Genomic DNA, 16,472 nt, shown 5'->3' with positions numbered 1-16,472 from the left:
TGTAGTCAGTCTAGCCAATGGTTTATCAATTTTTTCAAAGAATCAGCTTTTGGCTTTGTTAATTCTTTCAATTGTTTTTCTGTTTTCTAATTCATTTAGTTCAGCTCTAATTTTTATTATTTGTTTTCTTCTGGTGCCTGATGGATTCTTTTGTTGCTCACTTTCTATTTGTTCAAGTTGTAGGAACAGTTCTCTGATTTTGGCTCTTTCTTCTTTTTGTATGTGTGCATTTATCGATATAAATTGGCCTCTGAGCACTGCTTTTGCTGCGTCCCAGAGGTTTTGATAGGAAGTATTTTCATTCTCGTTGCATTCTATGAATTTCCTTATTCCCTCCTTGATGTCTTCTCTAACCCAGTCTTTTTTCAGGAGGGTATTGTTCAGTTTCCAAGTATTTGATTTCTTTTCCCAGTTTTTCTGTTATTGATTTCTAGTTTTATTGCCTTGTGGTCTGAGAAGATGCTTTGTAATATTTCGATGTTTTGGATTCTGCACAGGTTTGTTTTATGACCTAATATGTGGTCTATTCTAGAGAATGTTCTATGTGCGCTAGAAAAAAAAATACACTTTGCAGCAGTTGGGTGGAGAGTTCTGTATAAGTCAATGAGGTCAAATTGGTTGATTGTTGTAATTAGTTCTTCCCTGTCTCTATTGAGCTTCTTACTGGATGTCCTGTCCTTCTCCGAAAGTGGTGTGTTGAAGTCTCCTACTATAATTGTGGAGGTGTCTGTCTCACTTTTCAGTTCTGTTAAAATTTGATTTCTGTATCTTGCAGCCCTGTCACTGGGTGCGTAAATATTTAATATGGTTATATCTTCCTGGTCAATTGTCCCTTTTATCGTTATGTAGTGTCCTTCTTTATCCTTTGTGGTGCATTTAAGTTTAAAGTCTATTTTGTCAGAAATTAATATTGCTACTCCTCTTCTTTTTTGCTTATTGTTTGCTTGATATATTTTTTTCCATCCTTTGAGTTTGAGGTTGTTTGTGTCTCTAAGTCTAAGGTGTGTCTCCTGTAGGCAGCATATAGACCCATCGTGTTTCTTTATCCAGTGTGAGACTCTCTGTCTCTTTATTCATGCATTTAGTCCATTTGCATTCAGTGTAATTATAGATAAGTGTTTAGTGTTGTCATTTTGATGCCTTTTTATGTGTGTTGTTGACAGTTTCATTTTTCCACTTACTTTTTTGTGCTGAGACGTTTTTCTTTGTAAACTGTGTGATCCTCATTTTCATAGTATTTGACTTTATGTTTGCTGAGTCGTTACGTTTTTGTTGGTTTTTATTTTGAGTTATGGAGTTATTATACCTCTTTGTGGTTACCTTAATATTTACCCCTTTTTTTCTAAGTAAAAACCTAACTCGTATTGTCCCGTATCTACATAAGCATTTTTTAAGGTGCATTCCACAAAACATTAGTTCCAGAAAATGGCCTGTGAAACTTGTAACTTTGGCTAATTATATATGGGACACTGCTTAATGTATTTACTTCTTGGAGATTCACAGTGTGGACTGACATACAAAAATTCTGAGAAGTCCTGCAATATGGAAGTTTGATTATCTCTTTTTAATATAACGTTTCCCGTACTTAATTGATCACAGAACTCTCCTTGCATGTAGTCTTGTTCAACAGTGTTTTGGGAAGCATTTCGTTAACAGTTTAATATTTTCTTTTTGGAGGGTAGAATTCATTAACGTTATAAAATGCTATTAGTGATTCTACCTGGCAGTCACTGACAGTATAAGAGGATGGTTAAAAACATGGGCTTTGGCATCAGATTTATTGGATGTCACCTTAGAGAAGAACCTAAGCTTTCTGGGCCTCAGTTTGCTTATCTGTGATACTCCCTATCAAGTACTTAGCCCAGTATCTAACATAGTAAATAATGAATGGTGACCTGTAAAATTACCTGTGTTTCTACTAGAAAATATTTGGGTGTCAGGGCAATTATTCTTCTGTAATAGGACGTTATTACATTATGTGTTGCTGGTAGGTGCTATCGAGTTGGTTCTGACTCATAGCGACCCTGTATACAACAGAATGAAATGTTGCCCAGATCTGCGCCATACTCACAATCATTGCTATGTTTGAGCCCATTGTTGAAGCCACTGTGTCAGTCCATCTTGTTGAGGGTCTTCCTCTTTTTCGCTGACCCTCTGTTTTACCAGATGTGATGTCCTTCTCCAGGGACTGGTTCCTCCTGGTAATGTGTCCAGAGTACATGAGGCGAGGTCTCACCATGCTTCCTTCTAGGGAGCATTCTGGCTGTACTTCTTCCAAGACAGATATGTTCATTCTTCTGGCAGTCTATGGAATATTCAATATTCTTCACCAACACCACAACTCAAATGCATCAGTTCTTCTTCCGTCTTCCTTATTCATTGTCAACCTTTTGCATTCATATGAGGCAATTGAGGATACCATAGCTTGGATCAGGTGCACCTTAGTTTTCAAGGTGACGTCTTTGCTTTTTAGCACTTTAAAGAGGTCTTTTGAAGCAGATTTGTCCAATGCAATACATTGTTTTATTTCTTCACTGCAACTTCCATGTGTGTTGATTGTGGATCCAAGTAAAATGAAATCCTTGACAACTTCAGCATTTTCTCCATTTGTCGTGAATGCCGGAAGAGACTCTGAAACTTCCTTTTGAACATAGAGTAGGTAAAGTGAACAGAAGATTTCAGAGAATGGCTCTTAGAAGGCAAAGTAAGTATTGTAGTGAAATGTGCAAAGATTTGGCATTAGAAAACCAAAAGGGAGGAGCACATTTGGCATTTCTCAAGTTGAAAAAACTGAAGAAAAAATTCAAGCCTTGAGTTGCAATATTGAAGGATTCTATGGGCAAAAAATTGAATGATGCAGGAAGCATCAAAAGAAGATGGAATGACATGTGTTAATGTTGGCAGAAGGAAAGGCAATACATAATATGGGAGATGTCAGCATAACATGACCAAGGCAAGAGAGGATACTGAGAGAAATGCAGCAATAAAGGGCAACTACGGTAACTACTATAGAATAGTGAATTCTGCAACAATAGTTTTAACAAGCAGTAATTTATGAATGGATACACAGGTAGATAGATATGCCAAGAGGTGAGGGAGGGTGTAAGGGAGCAGACCCACCAGCAGATACAGGGTTGGTTGATGGATATTTCTAAATACATGACTGCAGGTGCTCCTCATATATTAATATAGACAATGGGGCACACAAGTGGCGGAGTCAGGGAAGCCTCTTAGACATAACCAAACACCTTGCAGAATGAAGTTCCTAAGTTTGAAGGCAGAGGACCATAGACTTGGGGGACTTTTATGTCAACTGGCACGGCATAGTTCATAAAGAATGCTCTACATCCTACTTTGATGAGTAGCATTTGGGGTCTTCAAAGCTTGCGAGTGGCTATATAAGGTACAACTATTGGTCTCTTCCAGTCTGGAGCAAAGGAGGGTGAAAGAAACCAAAGACTCAAGGGAGCAGTTATTCCAAAGGACTAATGGACCACATGAACCACAGCATCCAAGACCAGAAGAACTAGATGGTGCCTATATGCCACTACTGACTGCTCTGACTGGGAACACAACAGGTGGTTCCGGACGGAGTGGGAGAAAAATGTAGAACAAAAAATCAAATTCACAAAAAAGACCAGACTTACTGTTCTGACAAAGACTGGAGGAACCCCCAAGACTATGGCCTCAAGATAGCCTTCTGACCTGGAGCTGAAGCCATTCCTGGAGACCACCTTCCAGCCAAACAATAGACAAGCGCATAAAATAAACAGTAACACCTGAGAGGTGAGTCCTTTCCACACTGCCGTAATTAACTGGGCTAGGGCTTGGTATTAGTGATGTATAGGTAGGCTGGTGGCTTATAAATTGGCCTGGCCCAAGAACTGTGTTAATTAATTCTGTAGTAAAAAATGACAAATTGACTCAGTCTCATCCTTTTCCTCAGGAAATTTGAACATGAGATAGCTAGACAAGGCAGTAAGCAGAAGCTGCAGGAGAGTAGAAACCACATAGTAGAGAGAGCAGTCGTAGTGGAGAGGAAGAATAGGCATAACCAGAGTTATAGTAGAAGCAGAGTCAGGAAACTGAATTATTATGACAATGATCAACTATAGCTCCTAATGGGATCCCAACTTTATTTTATCCTCAGGAGTGTTTCAGTTCTCAGTCAAGCCTGATTGTGGAGACTTTTCTTGTGCTGTCACACTTTCCACATGTTCTTACACGAAACTCTCATTGTGAAGTGACTTGAATGAACCTGCATGTAGTTTAGGAAGCCAAAAAAAGCCCATTTTGCGTGATGCTTTTACCCATATCCTTTAAGTAAAGCACAGTATTTCACCTACTTGATGTGAAGGGGGCTTAAGACAGGTGGGAGGATCAGGTAGTTTGCTTCTGGCATTATCGATCAGAGAACTTGATTGAAATCCTGCCACTTTCTTGTTTTGACATTGTTAAAACCCATTGCCGTCGAGTCGATTCCGACTCATAGTGACCCTAGAGGACAGAGTAGAACTGCCCCATAGAGTTTCCAAGGAGCGCCTGGCAGATTCGAACTGCTGACCTTTTGGTTAGCAGCCGTTGCACTTAACCACTACGCCACCAGGGTTTCCTTTGACATAGTTAGTTGCCTCATAATATGGTAGAGTACAGTATTGGGCTGAGGAGACCAGAGTTTATGGCTCTGTCACCCATGAGCTATGCATGATTTCAGATAACCCTCTTAAGTTCTTAGACCATGGTTTTGTTTCTATACTTTGAATTAGTCCAACTGTTTTTTGTCTAAAAGGGAGGCTTTTATCGAAATTGATCATCATTGTTCATAAGCATTTAGAAATGGTTAGAGATGACAATAAATCTAAAAAATGAGAGAGGAAATATGTGGTCAATCTAAGTAAACATTAAAATATTGTTGCCCCTAAACTAGGAAAGTCTAATAGTATTCAGCCTTACCCTGTTTATGAGAAAGGAATGCCTGCAGGGTAATACATTAACTTATCTAATTTTACTGCCATGTGTTCCTGTTTTTCTCCTTTATTTGTATTTCAAATAAAAACAAACAAACAAAAAAACCCAGTGCCATCGAAATATTTATAATTATTTCCTCTAAAGAACTTGATAAACAGGTAGATTTTTCAGCTAGTGCTTACCTAGGCTTTTTATCTAGAGTCAACTTGATAAGGGGGACAAAAGACCAAATCTCTTTTTTCTGCTGGAGCATCTTGATCTGTGAATTCTCTTAAATCACTGACAGACTGAATTAATGCAGTAATATCTTAGGTCAATGGTGATTCTTACCCTTATAAGAGAAAGTCCTCCTTTTAGCAAAAACTATTGCAGACTTCTCTGAAGTACTCATTGGGCTTTTTGTATTTGTAGATTAGTACTTTTTTTTTCACTTAAGTATTAAAAGATTGTGTGATTCAGAGATTCTTTACCATAAAATTGTTTTTCCTCACAGAGCCAGGAACAAAAAGAAGTTAAAAAAAAAAAAAATTCTAAGCAGTCAAGATCACTGCCTTAAAGACCACGTACTAATATGCGGATAGGATTTACTTCTGATCTTTTACAGTTCTTGCACCATCATTCCCAAAAGAAAAAGACAGACTTTCAGAAAGAAAAGTTGCGACTTTATTTCCACTCCTTTTCTCCCATCATTGTCTTTTTCCTAAGATTTTATTTTTGTCAAATTATGTATGTACAAGTTTTAAAAAGTCAAATAGTTCTATAAAGTTTCTTATAAAAAAACAGTATTCCTTACCACTCCTCTCTCATCTCTCCTACCGTTTTTCTCTTCCCCATAGGTAAACTCTGGCAACTTTTAAAACTGATTCTTTTGGTATTTGCTTCCTGTAGCAGGAACTGCTACTTCTCCTGCAGTATCTATTTCTACCTTTGGTTTATAGCTGGGTAGATGGCTACCTGAAATAAAGACATGTCCCAATTTTCATGCAACTAGTTGGTGTGATGTATTTGAGTATTAAATAACATGACAAGTATAAGGTCACATGTGACTTCTATGACGTCTTTTTAAAAGGAAGAGACACAACTTTCATTGCCCTCTTTTCTGCTGGTTGGAAGGTGGATGCAATAGCTGGAACCTGAGCAGCCATCTTGGACCAGGAAGTGAAAGCTGTGTGTTGAAAATTATAGAATGAAAAGGTAATTTTGGATCTTGCATACCTGCCCTGGATTTCTTAATTTATATGGAGGAGAAATAATTTAAATTATTAGCTATGGTTGCTTGAGGTTTACAGTCACAGCCCAATTTAATCTTAACTAATATACATCCATGTCACTAAATAAATTTTGTATTACTTTTTTTTTAAAGTCTGAATTTCAAGGCTTCCATTATTGAAAAGGAAACACCCTGGATATGCTTTAACCTTCATATTCTTTTTAGAGGCATGGACATGGCCTTTTTATTTTTTAATTGTGGTAAAAATATGTATAACCAAACATTTGCCAGTTCAACAGTTTTTAAAAAACAATATTTTTGGTGGAAGTTTACACAGCAAATTAGATTCCCATTGAACAATTTCTGTACAGATTGTTCATTGACATTGATTATATTTTTCGTGATGTGTCAACATTCTCATTTCCATTCTGGTTGTTCTGTTTCCATTAATCTAGTTTCCCTGCCACCCACGCCCCCATTACCTTCTCATCTTTGCTTCAGAGTAAATGTTGATTGTTTGGTCTCATATAGGTGATTTTTAAAAGTAGCACAGTACTCATGGATGATATTCTTTATTTTATGAGCCAATCTGTTATTTAGCTGAAAGGTGACCTCTGGGAGTAGTTTAAGTTCAAAGTTAAGTTCAGACAATAGTTTTGAGAGGTCGTCTAGTCTGAACTGGTCAGTGAATCTAGACTTTTTAAAAATTTGAGTTTTGTTCTATATTTTCCTCCGTTTGCCAATTCAACAGTTTTTACATGCACTATTTGTGACATTGATTGCGTTCATCATGTTGCATAACCATTATTACCGCTATCCTTTTTCCAAGTTATTCTACCACCGTTAACAGAAACTCAATGCCTCCTTAAGCAGTGATTTCCACTTACCTCCTCTGTCCCACCTCTGGTAACCACTAATAGACTTTGGTCTCCATACATTTGCCTATTTTATGTAAGTGGGATCATACAATATTTGACTTTTTGTTTTTTATTGTGGATTAGGTGAAAGTTCAAGAGCAGATTAGGTTCCCATTTAAAGTTTGTACATAAAGTGTTCTGTGACATTGGTTTCATTCCCCACAATGTGTCAGCACTCTCCCCATTTCCATCCTAAGTTTCCCATTTCTTCCTGATTTTCTACCCCTTCCTGCCTTCTCATCTATGCTTTTGGGCAGTTGTTGCCCTTTTGATCTCATGTAATTGATTGTTCTAAGGAGCACGTTCCTCTCGGGTGTTATTGTTTATTTTATGGCCCTGTCTATGGTTTGGCTGAAAGGTGGTCTCCAGGAATGGCTTCAGTTCCAGCTCAGGAGGGTGTCTTAGTCTTGGGGGTTCCTCCAGTCTTTGTCAGAACAGTAAGTCTGATATTTTTTGTGAATTTGGTTTTTTGTTCTACGTTTTTCTGTGACCCTGTCCAGGACTCTTCCTTTGTGATCCCAGTATGAGTGGTCGGTAGTGGTAGCCAGGCACTATCTATTTCTTGTGGTCTCGGGGTCCTGTAGGCTGTGGTTCATGCGGTCCATTAGTCCTTTGGACTGATCTGCTCCCTTGAGTCTTTGGTTTTTTTTCACTCTCCTTTGCTCCAGACTGGAAGAGACCAATAGTTGTATCTTACATAGCCATTTGCAAGCCTTTAAGACCCCAGATGCTACTCACCGAAGTCGGATATAGAACATTGTCTTTATGAACTATGTTGTGCCAATTGATGTAGATGTTCCCTGAGTCTAAGGTCCTTCACCTTTGAGCCTCAGAATTTTGGTCCTGTGAGTTGTTATGTCTAAGAAGTTGCCCTTGTGTGCTCTATTGTCTGTATTAATATATAAGCAGCACCTAGAGTTAGGTATGTAGAAATAGCCACCACCGAACCTATATCTGCAGGTGGGTATGTTCCCTAACATCCTCCCATACCTCTTGGCATTTCTACCTGCCAAGGTATCCATTCATAAATTACTGTTTGTTAATATTATTGTTGCAGGATTGTCTATGCTGTAGTAGTTAATCATCGTTGCTCTTTGTCCTTTCATTCCTCTCAGTGTTCTGCCCTTGGTCATGTTTTACTGACTTCCCACATATTGTGTATTGCCTTTTCCTTCATCATTATTAACATGTGTCTCCTGTCTATTCAGAAACCCTGGTGGTGTAGTGGTTAGGAGGTATGGCTGCTAACCAAAAGATCAGCAGTTTGAATCCACCAGGCACTCCTTGGAAACTCTATGGGACAGTTCTACTCTGTCCTGTAGGGTCACTATGAGTCGAAATCCACTCGATGGCAACAGGTTTATCCATTTGGTCATTTTTCCACTCTCCCCCTCCCATCTCTGGTAACCATCAAAGAATTTTTTTTTCTTTCCTGTGTGTAAACCTTTTCTTGTTTCTTTATGATAGTGGTCTCATATATTTGTCTTTTTGTGACTGACTTATTTCACTCAGCATAATGTTTTCAGGGTTCACCCATGTTGTAGCATGTATCAAGACTTCATTTCTGTTTGACTGAGTAATATTCTATTGTATGTATATTCCACATTTTGCTTATCCATTTATCTGTTGATAGACATTTTACTTGTTTCCACCTTTTGCTGCAATGAACGCTGGTGTACAGGTTTCTGTTTGTGTTCCTGCTTTCTTTGAGTATCTGAAATATTATTCTTTCTTTTTTTTTAAATTGTGCTTTAGGTGGAAGTTTACAGTGCAAGTTAGTTTCTCTTCCAAAAATTTATACACAAATTGTTTTGTGACATTGGCTACAATCCCCGCAATGTATCAGCTGTCTCCCCCTTTTCACCCTGGGGTCCCCGTTTCCATTTGTCTAGTTTTCCTGTCCCTTCCTGCCTTCTCATCTTTGCTTTTTGGCAGGTGTTGCCCATTTGGCCTCGATCGATCTAAGACGCGTGTTCCTCCCATGTGTTATTTTTCGTTTTATAAGCCTGTCTAATCTTTGGCTGAAAGGTAGGCTTCAAGAGTCACTTCAGTTCTGAGTTAGCAGAGTGTCTGGGGGCCATAGTCTTGGGGGTTCCTGCAGTCTCTTTCAGACTAGTAAATCTGATTTTTTTGGTGAATTTAAATTTTATTCTGCCTTTTCTCCTGCTCTGTCTGGGACCCTCTGTTGTGATCCCTGTCAGAGTGGTTGGTGGTGGTAGTTCTTCTGGGCTTAGGCTGGTGGAAGTTGTGGTTCATGTAGTGTATTAGTCTCTTGGAGTAATACTTTGCTTTTCTTCATTTTCTTTTGCTCCATACAGGATGGGACCAATAGATGTACCTTAGATGGCCACTCTCAAGCTTTTAAGACCCTAGATGCTACTTATCAAAGTAGGATGTAGAATATTGACTTTATGAGTTATATTATGCCTTTTTCCTAGATGTCCTTCAAGACCGTGTTTCCCAGCCGTCAGCCCCAGTAACTCGGTCCTTCGAAGATGTTTGGATGTGTCTAGGAAGCTTCTATGACTGTGTCCCCTTTGTGCACTATTATATATATGTATATACATGCTGTACGTATAAATAGGTATGTAAAAATATTCACAGCCTAACCTGTACATGTATGTCAGTATACTCCTATATACCCTCCTTCCCCTATTCAGTATATATACCTATGTATGTATCTGCTTGTAAGTTATTATTTGTTTTACTGTTGTTGTAGGGATGTATATGCTGTAGTGTTTATGGTGGTTGCCTGGTTTTTTTTTCTTCTTGTCTTCCTTTGAGTGTCTTTCTTTGCCTTGGGCAGGTTGTGCTGACTTCCCTATGTAGTATATTGTCTTACCCTTCACCAAAGTTAACTATCTAGTTAGTGGATTCCCCTCCGTACCCCTCCTCTCCCTCCTAACCATCAAAGATTATTCATTTCTGTATATAAACCTTTTCTTGGTTTTTATGATTGTGGTCTTATATTTATCCTTTTGTGATTGACTTAGTTCACTCAGCATAATGGAGATTCATCCATGTGGTGAGGTGTTTTGCAGATTCATCATTGTTCTATATCATTGGGTAGTATTCCACTGTGTATATATGTACCATAATTTTGTTTATGCATTCATCCGTTGATGGGCACTTAGGTTGTTTCCATCTTATTGCTATTGTGAATAATGCTGCAGTGAACATAGATTTGCATGTCTATTCATGTGACAGCTCTTGTTTCTCTAGGATAAATTCCTAGGCCTGTGATTGCTGGATTGTATAGTATTTCTCTTTAAGGAGGTGCCATATTGTTTTCCATAGTCATTGTACTGTTTTACATTCCCACCAGCAGTGTATGAGAGTTCCAATCTCACAGACTCACCAGCATTTATTGTTTTGTGAATTTTTGATCAGTGCCATTCTTGCAGAGGTGAGATGGTATCTTATCGTGGTTTTGATTTGCATCTCTAATGGCTAATGATCATGAGCATCTTTTCATGTGTTTATTGGCTGCCTGAATGCCTTCTTTGGTGAAGGCATTTCTGTTTGGGTTGTTTGTCTTTTTATTGTTGAGTTGTTGAAGTATTCTATATATTTTAGAGATTAAACCTTTATCAGATATGTCATTGTCAAGAATTTTTTTCCCCAGTCTGTAGGTTCTCTCTCTCTTTACTCTCTTGGAAAAGTCTTTTTTTAAAAATTTTTATTGTGCTTTAAGTGAAAGCTTACAAATCAAGTCAGTCTCTCACACAAAAACTTATATACACCTAGCTACTGGAAGAGTCTTTTGATGAGCATAAGTCTTTGATTTTTAGGCGGTCCCAGTTATCTAGTTTATCTTCTGGAGTTTGTGCATTTTTAGTTCGAATTGTTTTTATTCTTATTGATAGTTTGGGTTGGCTAGAAATAATTTCTCCTCAGAAGTTTTGAAGTTCCTGATTCACTTGTCTTTTAGATTCTAAGGTTGCTGAGGAATCCAGTGCTACTCTGATTCTCAGTCCTTTGTATGGTACTCAGGTTCCCCTTAGTTTTTGGGATCTTTTATTTATCCTGATTTCCTACAGTTTCATCCCTTGAGTTAAATCTTTTTGTATTCTTATTCTGGGCATGCAGTAGTCTCTTCCAAACGGGAAGCCTATGAATTTATGTTTTTCCATTTTCCATGATCTGTACTCTCTCTTTCTGCAACTCCTGTTATTAGGATGTTGGACCTCCTGGACTGATTGTTGTTGTTTATCTATCTTTACTTCCCCTTTTTCTTTTATTGACGCTTTCATTTGTACTGTCATTTTTTAGTTAAATAGCTCTTTTTGTCTCTGAATGTTTCTTTTTGTAACATTTTGTCCTTGCTTTTTATAGATGAAATGTCTTCTGTTATCTCTCTAAGGATATTACTTTTTTTTTTTTTTTTTAATGTTTTTGTTTCCTTGAATAATCCTTTTAATTCCCTCCTTTTTTTCTTTTCCCTATTTGTTTTGGTTTTGATCTTCTGTGTTAGAGGCTTTTCTTAGCTGTCTCATCTTGTACCCATTGTGAGTCTTTAAACTATGGACTTAACTATTGGGTGATCTTGCTGGACTATTTCATATGATGACCTCCCTGGTGTTTTATCTTGAGTTGGTCACATCTTCCAGAGAAGGGTTTTCCCATTTTTTCCCTGGGAGGAATAGGTCTGGTTACCAGAATTTTGGGAGCCAAGGAGGAGAAAATTGCTTGGGATTTCAGCACTCAGCGCATGACCTTTTACATAATTCTTCCTCCTCTCAGCATGATAGTGCTATTTTCAATTGCCAAGTATTCCCCTAGGCCAGTTATCTTTTACTTTATTGCTTCTTGATGGCAAGCTTCCAGTCTTCTGCTAGGATGGAGGAGGGACAGTCACTCTGCTTTTTAAACAGGCTTTCAGATAGGTCTCACTCACCGTCTATTTCCAGAAGTATCTGGTACTGCCAATGCAGAGCCTGTAGAGGGTTATGAAGTGTAAATCTCGTACCTTCTTGTCTTCCCCTGCTGATGGTTTAGGATTTAGTGTTCTGAGTTGAGCTAGTCCATCTAAACTTGTCCATCTGCTTTTCAACTTCCAATCTTGTGTTGTTTTACCCTCTACTGGTTTTTCCTTTCTCTGTTTGCATTGCTAATTATTGTTTCTTTGATGGCATCTCTTCTTTATTTTAAAACTTTTGAAACAAAAAATTTTGAGATATAGTAGTTTTATTTTGTTTATTGACTATAAGACACAATCAAATTTCTTCAGAATTGTTTTTAAATTTCAGAATTTTCTGAGTGTTAATTATTTTGCCAGATTTATTTGCTTTGTAAATAAGGCAAGTCAACTCTAGAAAGGTATTTTTAAGATTAAGATAACATATCTTAAAGTAAAGAGTCTGAACAATTTGTACTCTTTGCTTTATCGGGTAGAGCTTATACTGTTTTTCTTCTTTTTTTTCATTGTCATAACAACATGATATGCTCTGAATTTTTTCCCTATAAGCTCTCAGCCCTACCCTTTGAGTAAGACGGGTAGATATTAAACTGGAAGAGAAATAGATTCAGGTAAAAATAGTAAGAGAAAATTTACTAATAATCGTAAAGAAATGTGAGACATTTTTTCTTTCACTCAGGAAATATTTGAGTGCCTGTTATGTGACAGTGGTGTACAAAACGAACATGATCCCCTGTCCTTACAGAGTTTATAGTCTCTTAGAGAGACATACCAAAAAAAAAAAGGTCTTGAATGACCGTTGCCTACCATGAAAAACTATGTTAATGTTTACAATACTCCAAAACAGTATGCTTCTCAAATTTTAATGTGCATGTGAGTCACCTGGGGTTGTCGAAAATATAGATCATGATTCAATAAGTCTGGGGTGGGCCTGAGATTCTGCATTTCTTTCTTTAAAAAAAATAATTAACTTTATTTAGGTATAAATTACATATGATAAAATTCACACTTTTAAGTGTACAAGCAACAATTTTTTTAAAAAATAAGTTTTATTGTGCTTTAAGTGAAAGTTTACAGATCAAGTCAGTCTCTCACACAAAAACCCATATACACCTTGCTACACACTCCCAATTACCCTCCCCTTAATGAGGCAGCCTGCTCTTTCCCTCTACGCTGTCTTTTCGTGTCCATTTCGCCAGCTTCTAAGCCCCTCCACCCTCTCATCTCCCCTCCAGGCAGGAGATGCCAACATAGCCTCAGGTGTCCACCTGATCCAAGAAGCTCACTCCTCACCAGCATCCCTCTCCAACCCATTGTCCAGTCCAATCCATGTCTGAAGAGTTGGCTTCAGGAATGCTTCCTGTCCTGGGCCAACAGAAGGTCTAGGGGCCATGACCACCGGGGTCTTCCTAGTCTCAGTCAGACCATTAAGTCTGGTCTTATGAGAATTTGGGGTCTGCATCCCACTGCTCTCCTGCTCCCTCAGGGATTCTCTGTTGTGTTCCCTGTCAGGGCAGTCATTGGTTGTAGCCGGGTACCATCTAGTTCTTCTGGTCTCAGGATGATGTAGTCTCTGGTTCATGTGGCCCTTTCTGTCTCTTGGGCTCGTAATCACCTTGTGTCCTTGGTGTTCTTCATTCTTTTTTGATCCAGGTGGGCTGAGACCAATTGATACATCTTAGATGGCTCAAGCAACAATTTTTATCAAATATATATTATATACAATATAAATATGTATGTATATATAAATAAAAAAGATATATCCTTGTAACAACTACCGTAAAAATTGAACATTTTTAACAAGTTCCAGGTGATGCATCTGAGGACCACACTTTAAATAGCACAGGTCTAGTCATCAATTCAAGGAGCACTGGTAATGCAGCATTTAAGTGCATGGCTGTTAACCTAAAGGTTGGCGACTGGAACTCACCCAGTGGCTCTGAGGGAGAAGACCTGGCGATCAGCTTTAGTAAAGATTACAGCCAAGAAAACCTTATGGGGACAGTTCTCCTCTGTCACAAGGGGTTGCTATAAGTAGGAATTGACCTGATGGCTCCCCAACAACAGCACAACACAAAAACAATCGTTAATTTAAAGGAGTCTCGGTGGTACAGATGGTTAAGCGCTCAATACTAGCTGCTTAGTACTAAGCAAAAGCTTGACGGTTTGAACGTACTCCGTGGCACTGGGAAAGAAAGGCCTGACAGTCTGCTTCTGAAAGGCCACAGCCTTGAAAACTCTATGGATCACAGTTGTACTCCAAAAAACATGGGGTTGCCATGAGTCCAGATCGACTTGGTGGCAAAGAACAAGAATCATCATTTCAGATTTTAATCCCCAAAGCTGAAATAACTCAATATTGTATCAATGGAAATTTTTTGTTTGACATTTACCTTAAAGGTGGTGGTAATTGCATACATATGTTTTAAAATAATTTAGTTTGAATGGATAATGAAGCCTCATGAGTTCAAAAGGTTCCCAAGTTAGACAGTGAGAACTGTCTTATCCCTGCCTCCCAGCTACCCAGTTTCCTTTTGGACACTGAAAATGTAATTAAAATTTCAACAATTTCATAATATCTAAGTATCAAATTTACTTAGATACTATAGGGTCGCTGTGAGTCGGAATCGACTCGAAGGCACTGGGTGGGGTTTTAAGTATCAAATTTACCCAGTTTCCTTTTGGGGAGCAAATAGTTTCCTGTGTATTTTCCCACAGATATTCTATACATAGAGAAGTAACTACATATATGTATTTTCTACGTAAGGAGCCCTAGTGGTGCAGTGGTTAAGTGCTCAGCTGCTAACTGAAAGGTTGGTAGTATAAACTCACCCAGTGGCTCTGTGGGAGAAAGATCTGGGGATCTGGTTTGGTAAAAAATTATAGTTGAGAAAACCCTATGGGGCAGTTCTCTGTCACATGGGGCACTGTGAGTTGAAATCGACTTGATAACACCTAAGAATGACAACATTTTCCATATACCTCTTCTTTTGTTATTAACATGGTCACAGTTCTAGAGGTATGGTTATAGATCGATTTGTTGTATCTGTTCACCTATTGAAGGACATTGGGTTGTTTGCAGTTTTTGGCTGTTAGAAGTAAAGCTGCTAGGAACATTCTTGTGTAAGTCTTACATGGACATAAGGCACCGTTATTTTGAAGTCTCCTTCTGATAACTATTGTCTGGATCCCTGTGAATCTTGTTTTTTTTTTTTTTGGTAATCTCTCCTTCTATGTCTGATCATATTTGATTGAGTGTTGGACATTGTACATAGGGAAGTTGTAGAAATAACCTAAGGTTTATGATGAGGATTCATATTTGCTTTTATAATTTGTTGTTGTTAGTGTCCATCCAGTTGATTCTGACTCCTGGTGACCTTGTGTACAGGGTAGAACTGTGCCATAAGGTTTTCAAGGCTGTGACCTTTCAGAAGTAGATCACTAGACCTGCCTTCCGAGATGCCTCTGGGTAGGTTTGGACTGCCAGCCTTTTAGTTAGTAGTCAGGTGTTTAACTGTTGGCGCCACCTTAGGACTCCAGTGATGCTTAGCCACCTTAACCCCGTTTTAAGGACTGAAGTGATTTGAGGCTAGGCTTCAATCCTAGACATAGTTTACTCCTTCTTAGGGAATAGCCCTTAAGGGTATGGACTCCAAGCATGGAGTATTTAGCAAAGCTTCCTTTTCTATCAGAAACCTGGTGGTGTAGTAGTTAAGAGCTAGGCTGCTAACTAAAAGGTTGGCAGTTTGAATCCACCAGGCATTCCTTGGAAACCCAATGGGGCAGTTCTACTCTGTCCTTTAGGATCGCTATGAGTCGGAATTGACTTGACTGCAGTGGGTTTGGTTTTGGCTTTTTCCTCTCTATGGCACCCTGGTGGCACAATGGTTAAGAGCTCAGCTGCTAACCAAAAGGTTGGCAGTTTGACGTCACCAGCCACTCCTTGGAAGCCCTGTGAGGTGATTCTACTCTGTCTTATAGGGTCACTATCAATCGGAATGTACTCAGCGGCAAAGGGTCACTCTCTCTATGAGCTTGTCAAAAGCTCTGCTTATCTTCATAACCTTCAGCTGTCTTTGCAGAGTAGCCAGATGCCCTAAGGAAAAACTGGCCCAAAATACTGGTCTTACCTCTGGGTTTCCTTCTTTTCCTCTTGGATCTGTGCTGTGTAATTTTTTTTTTTTGCATTGCTTGCTTTTTAAAGCCTTTAATCAGTCAATTTTAATGTTTTGTCCAGCTTTTCTGATTGTTTACATCATGAAAGTTGCTTCAAATTACTGAATATATATTAGTAGAAGTAAGAGTTACACTTTTTAAATGAAATATTTTGTCAAATGTTTGTTGGCATTTTAATTTATTCTTTTGTACTCTTTGTAGTCATGTGAGAACCATTATTTTATAAGGATGATGAATATCTAGATGAATATCTAGATGCATCCATGTTGGATGATGAATATCT

General features: G+C 38.4%; 1 protein-coding gene across 7 annotated transcripts in view; it reads left to right on the top strand.

The window, feature by feature from the left end:
* Window positions 1-16,472, top strand: part of SBF2 (SET binding factor 2) — a 519,656-nt gene that overhangs the window by 46,893 nt on the left and 456,291 nt on the right. Inside the window, exons 2-4 of one of the 7 annotated variants that reach the window (XM_049890355.1) lie at window positions 3,427-3,786; window positions 6,082-6,162; window positions 9,534-9,679. The exons of 3 other annotated variants lie outside the window; for them this stretch is intronic. The gene's annotated coding sequence lies outside the window, so the exon portion shown is untranslated. 3 more of the 7 variants (XM_049890358.1, XM_049890356.1, XM_049890359.1) reach the window with 3 other exon arrangements.

Source organism: Elephas maximus, chromosome 7, assembly GCF_024166365.1.
Source record: "Elephas maximus indicus isolate mEleMax1 chromosome 7, mEleMax1 primary haplotype, whole genome shotgun sequence".
Lineage (NCBI taxonomy): Eukaryota > Metazoa > Chordata > Mammalia > Proboscidea > Elephantidae > Elephas > Elephas maximus.
Note: the sequence above shows the minus strand (reverse complement) of the source record. Positions and strands in the feature narration are given on the sequence as shown.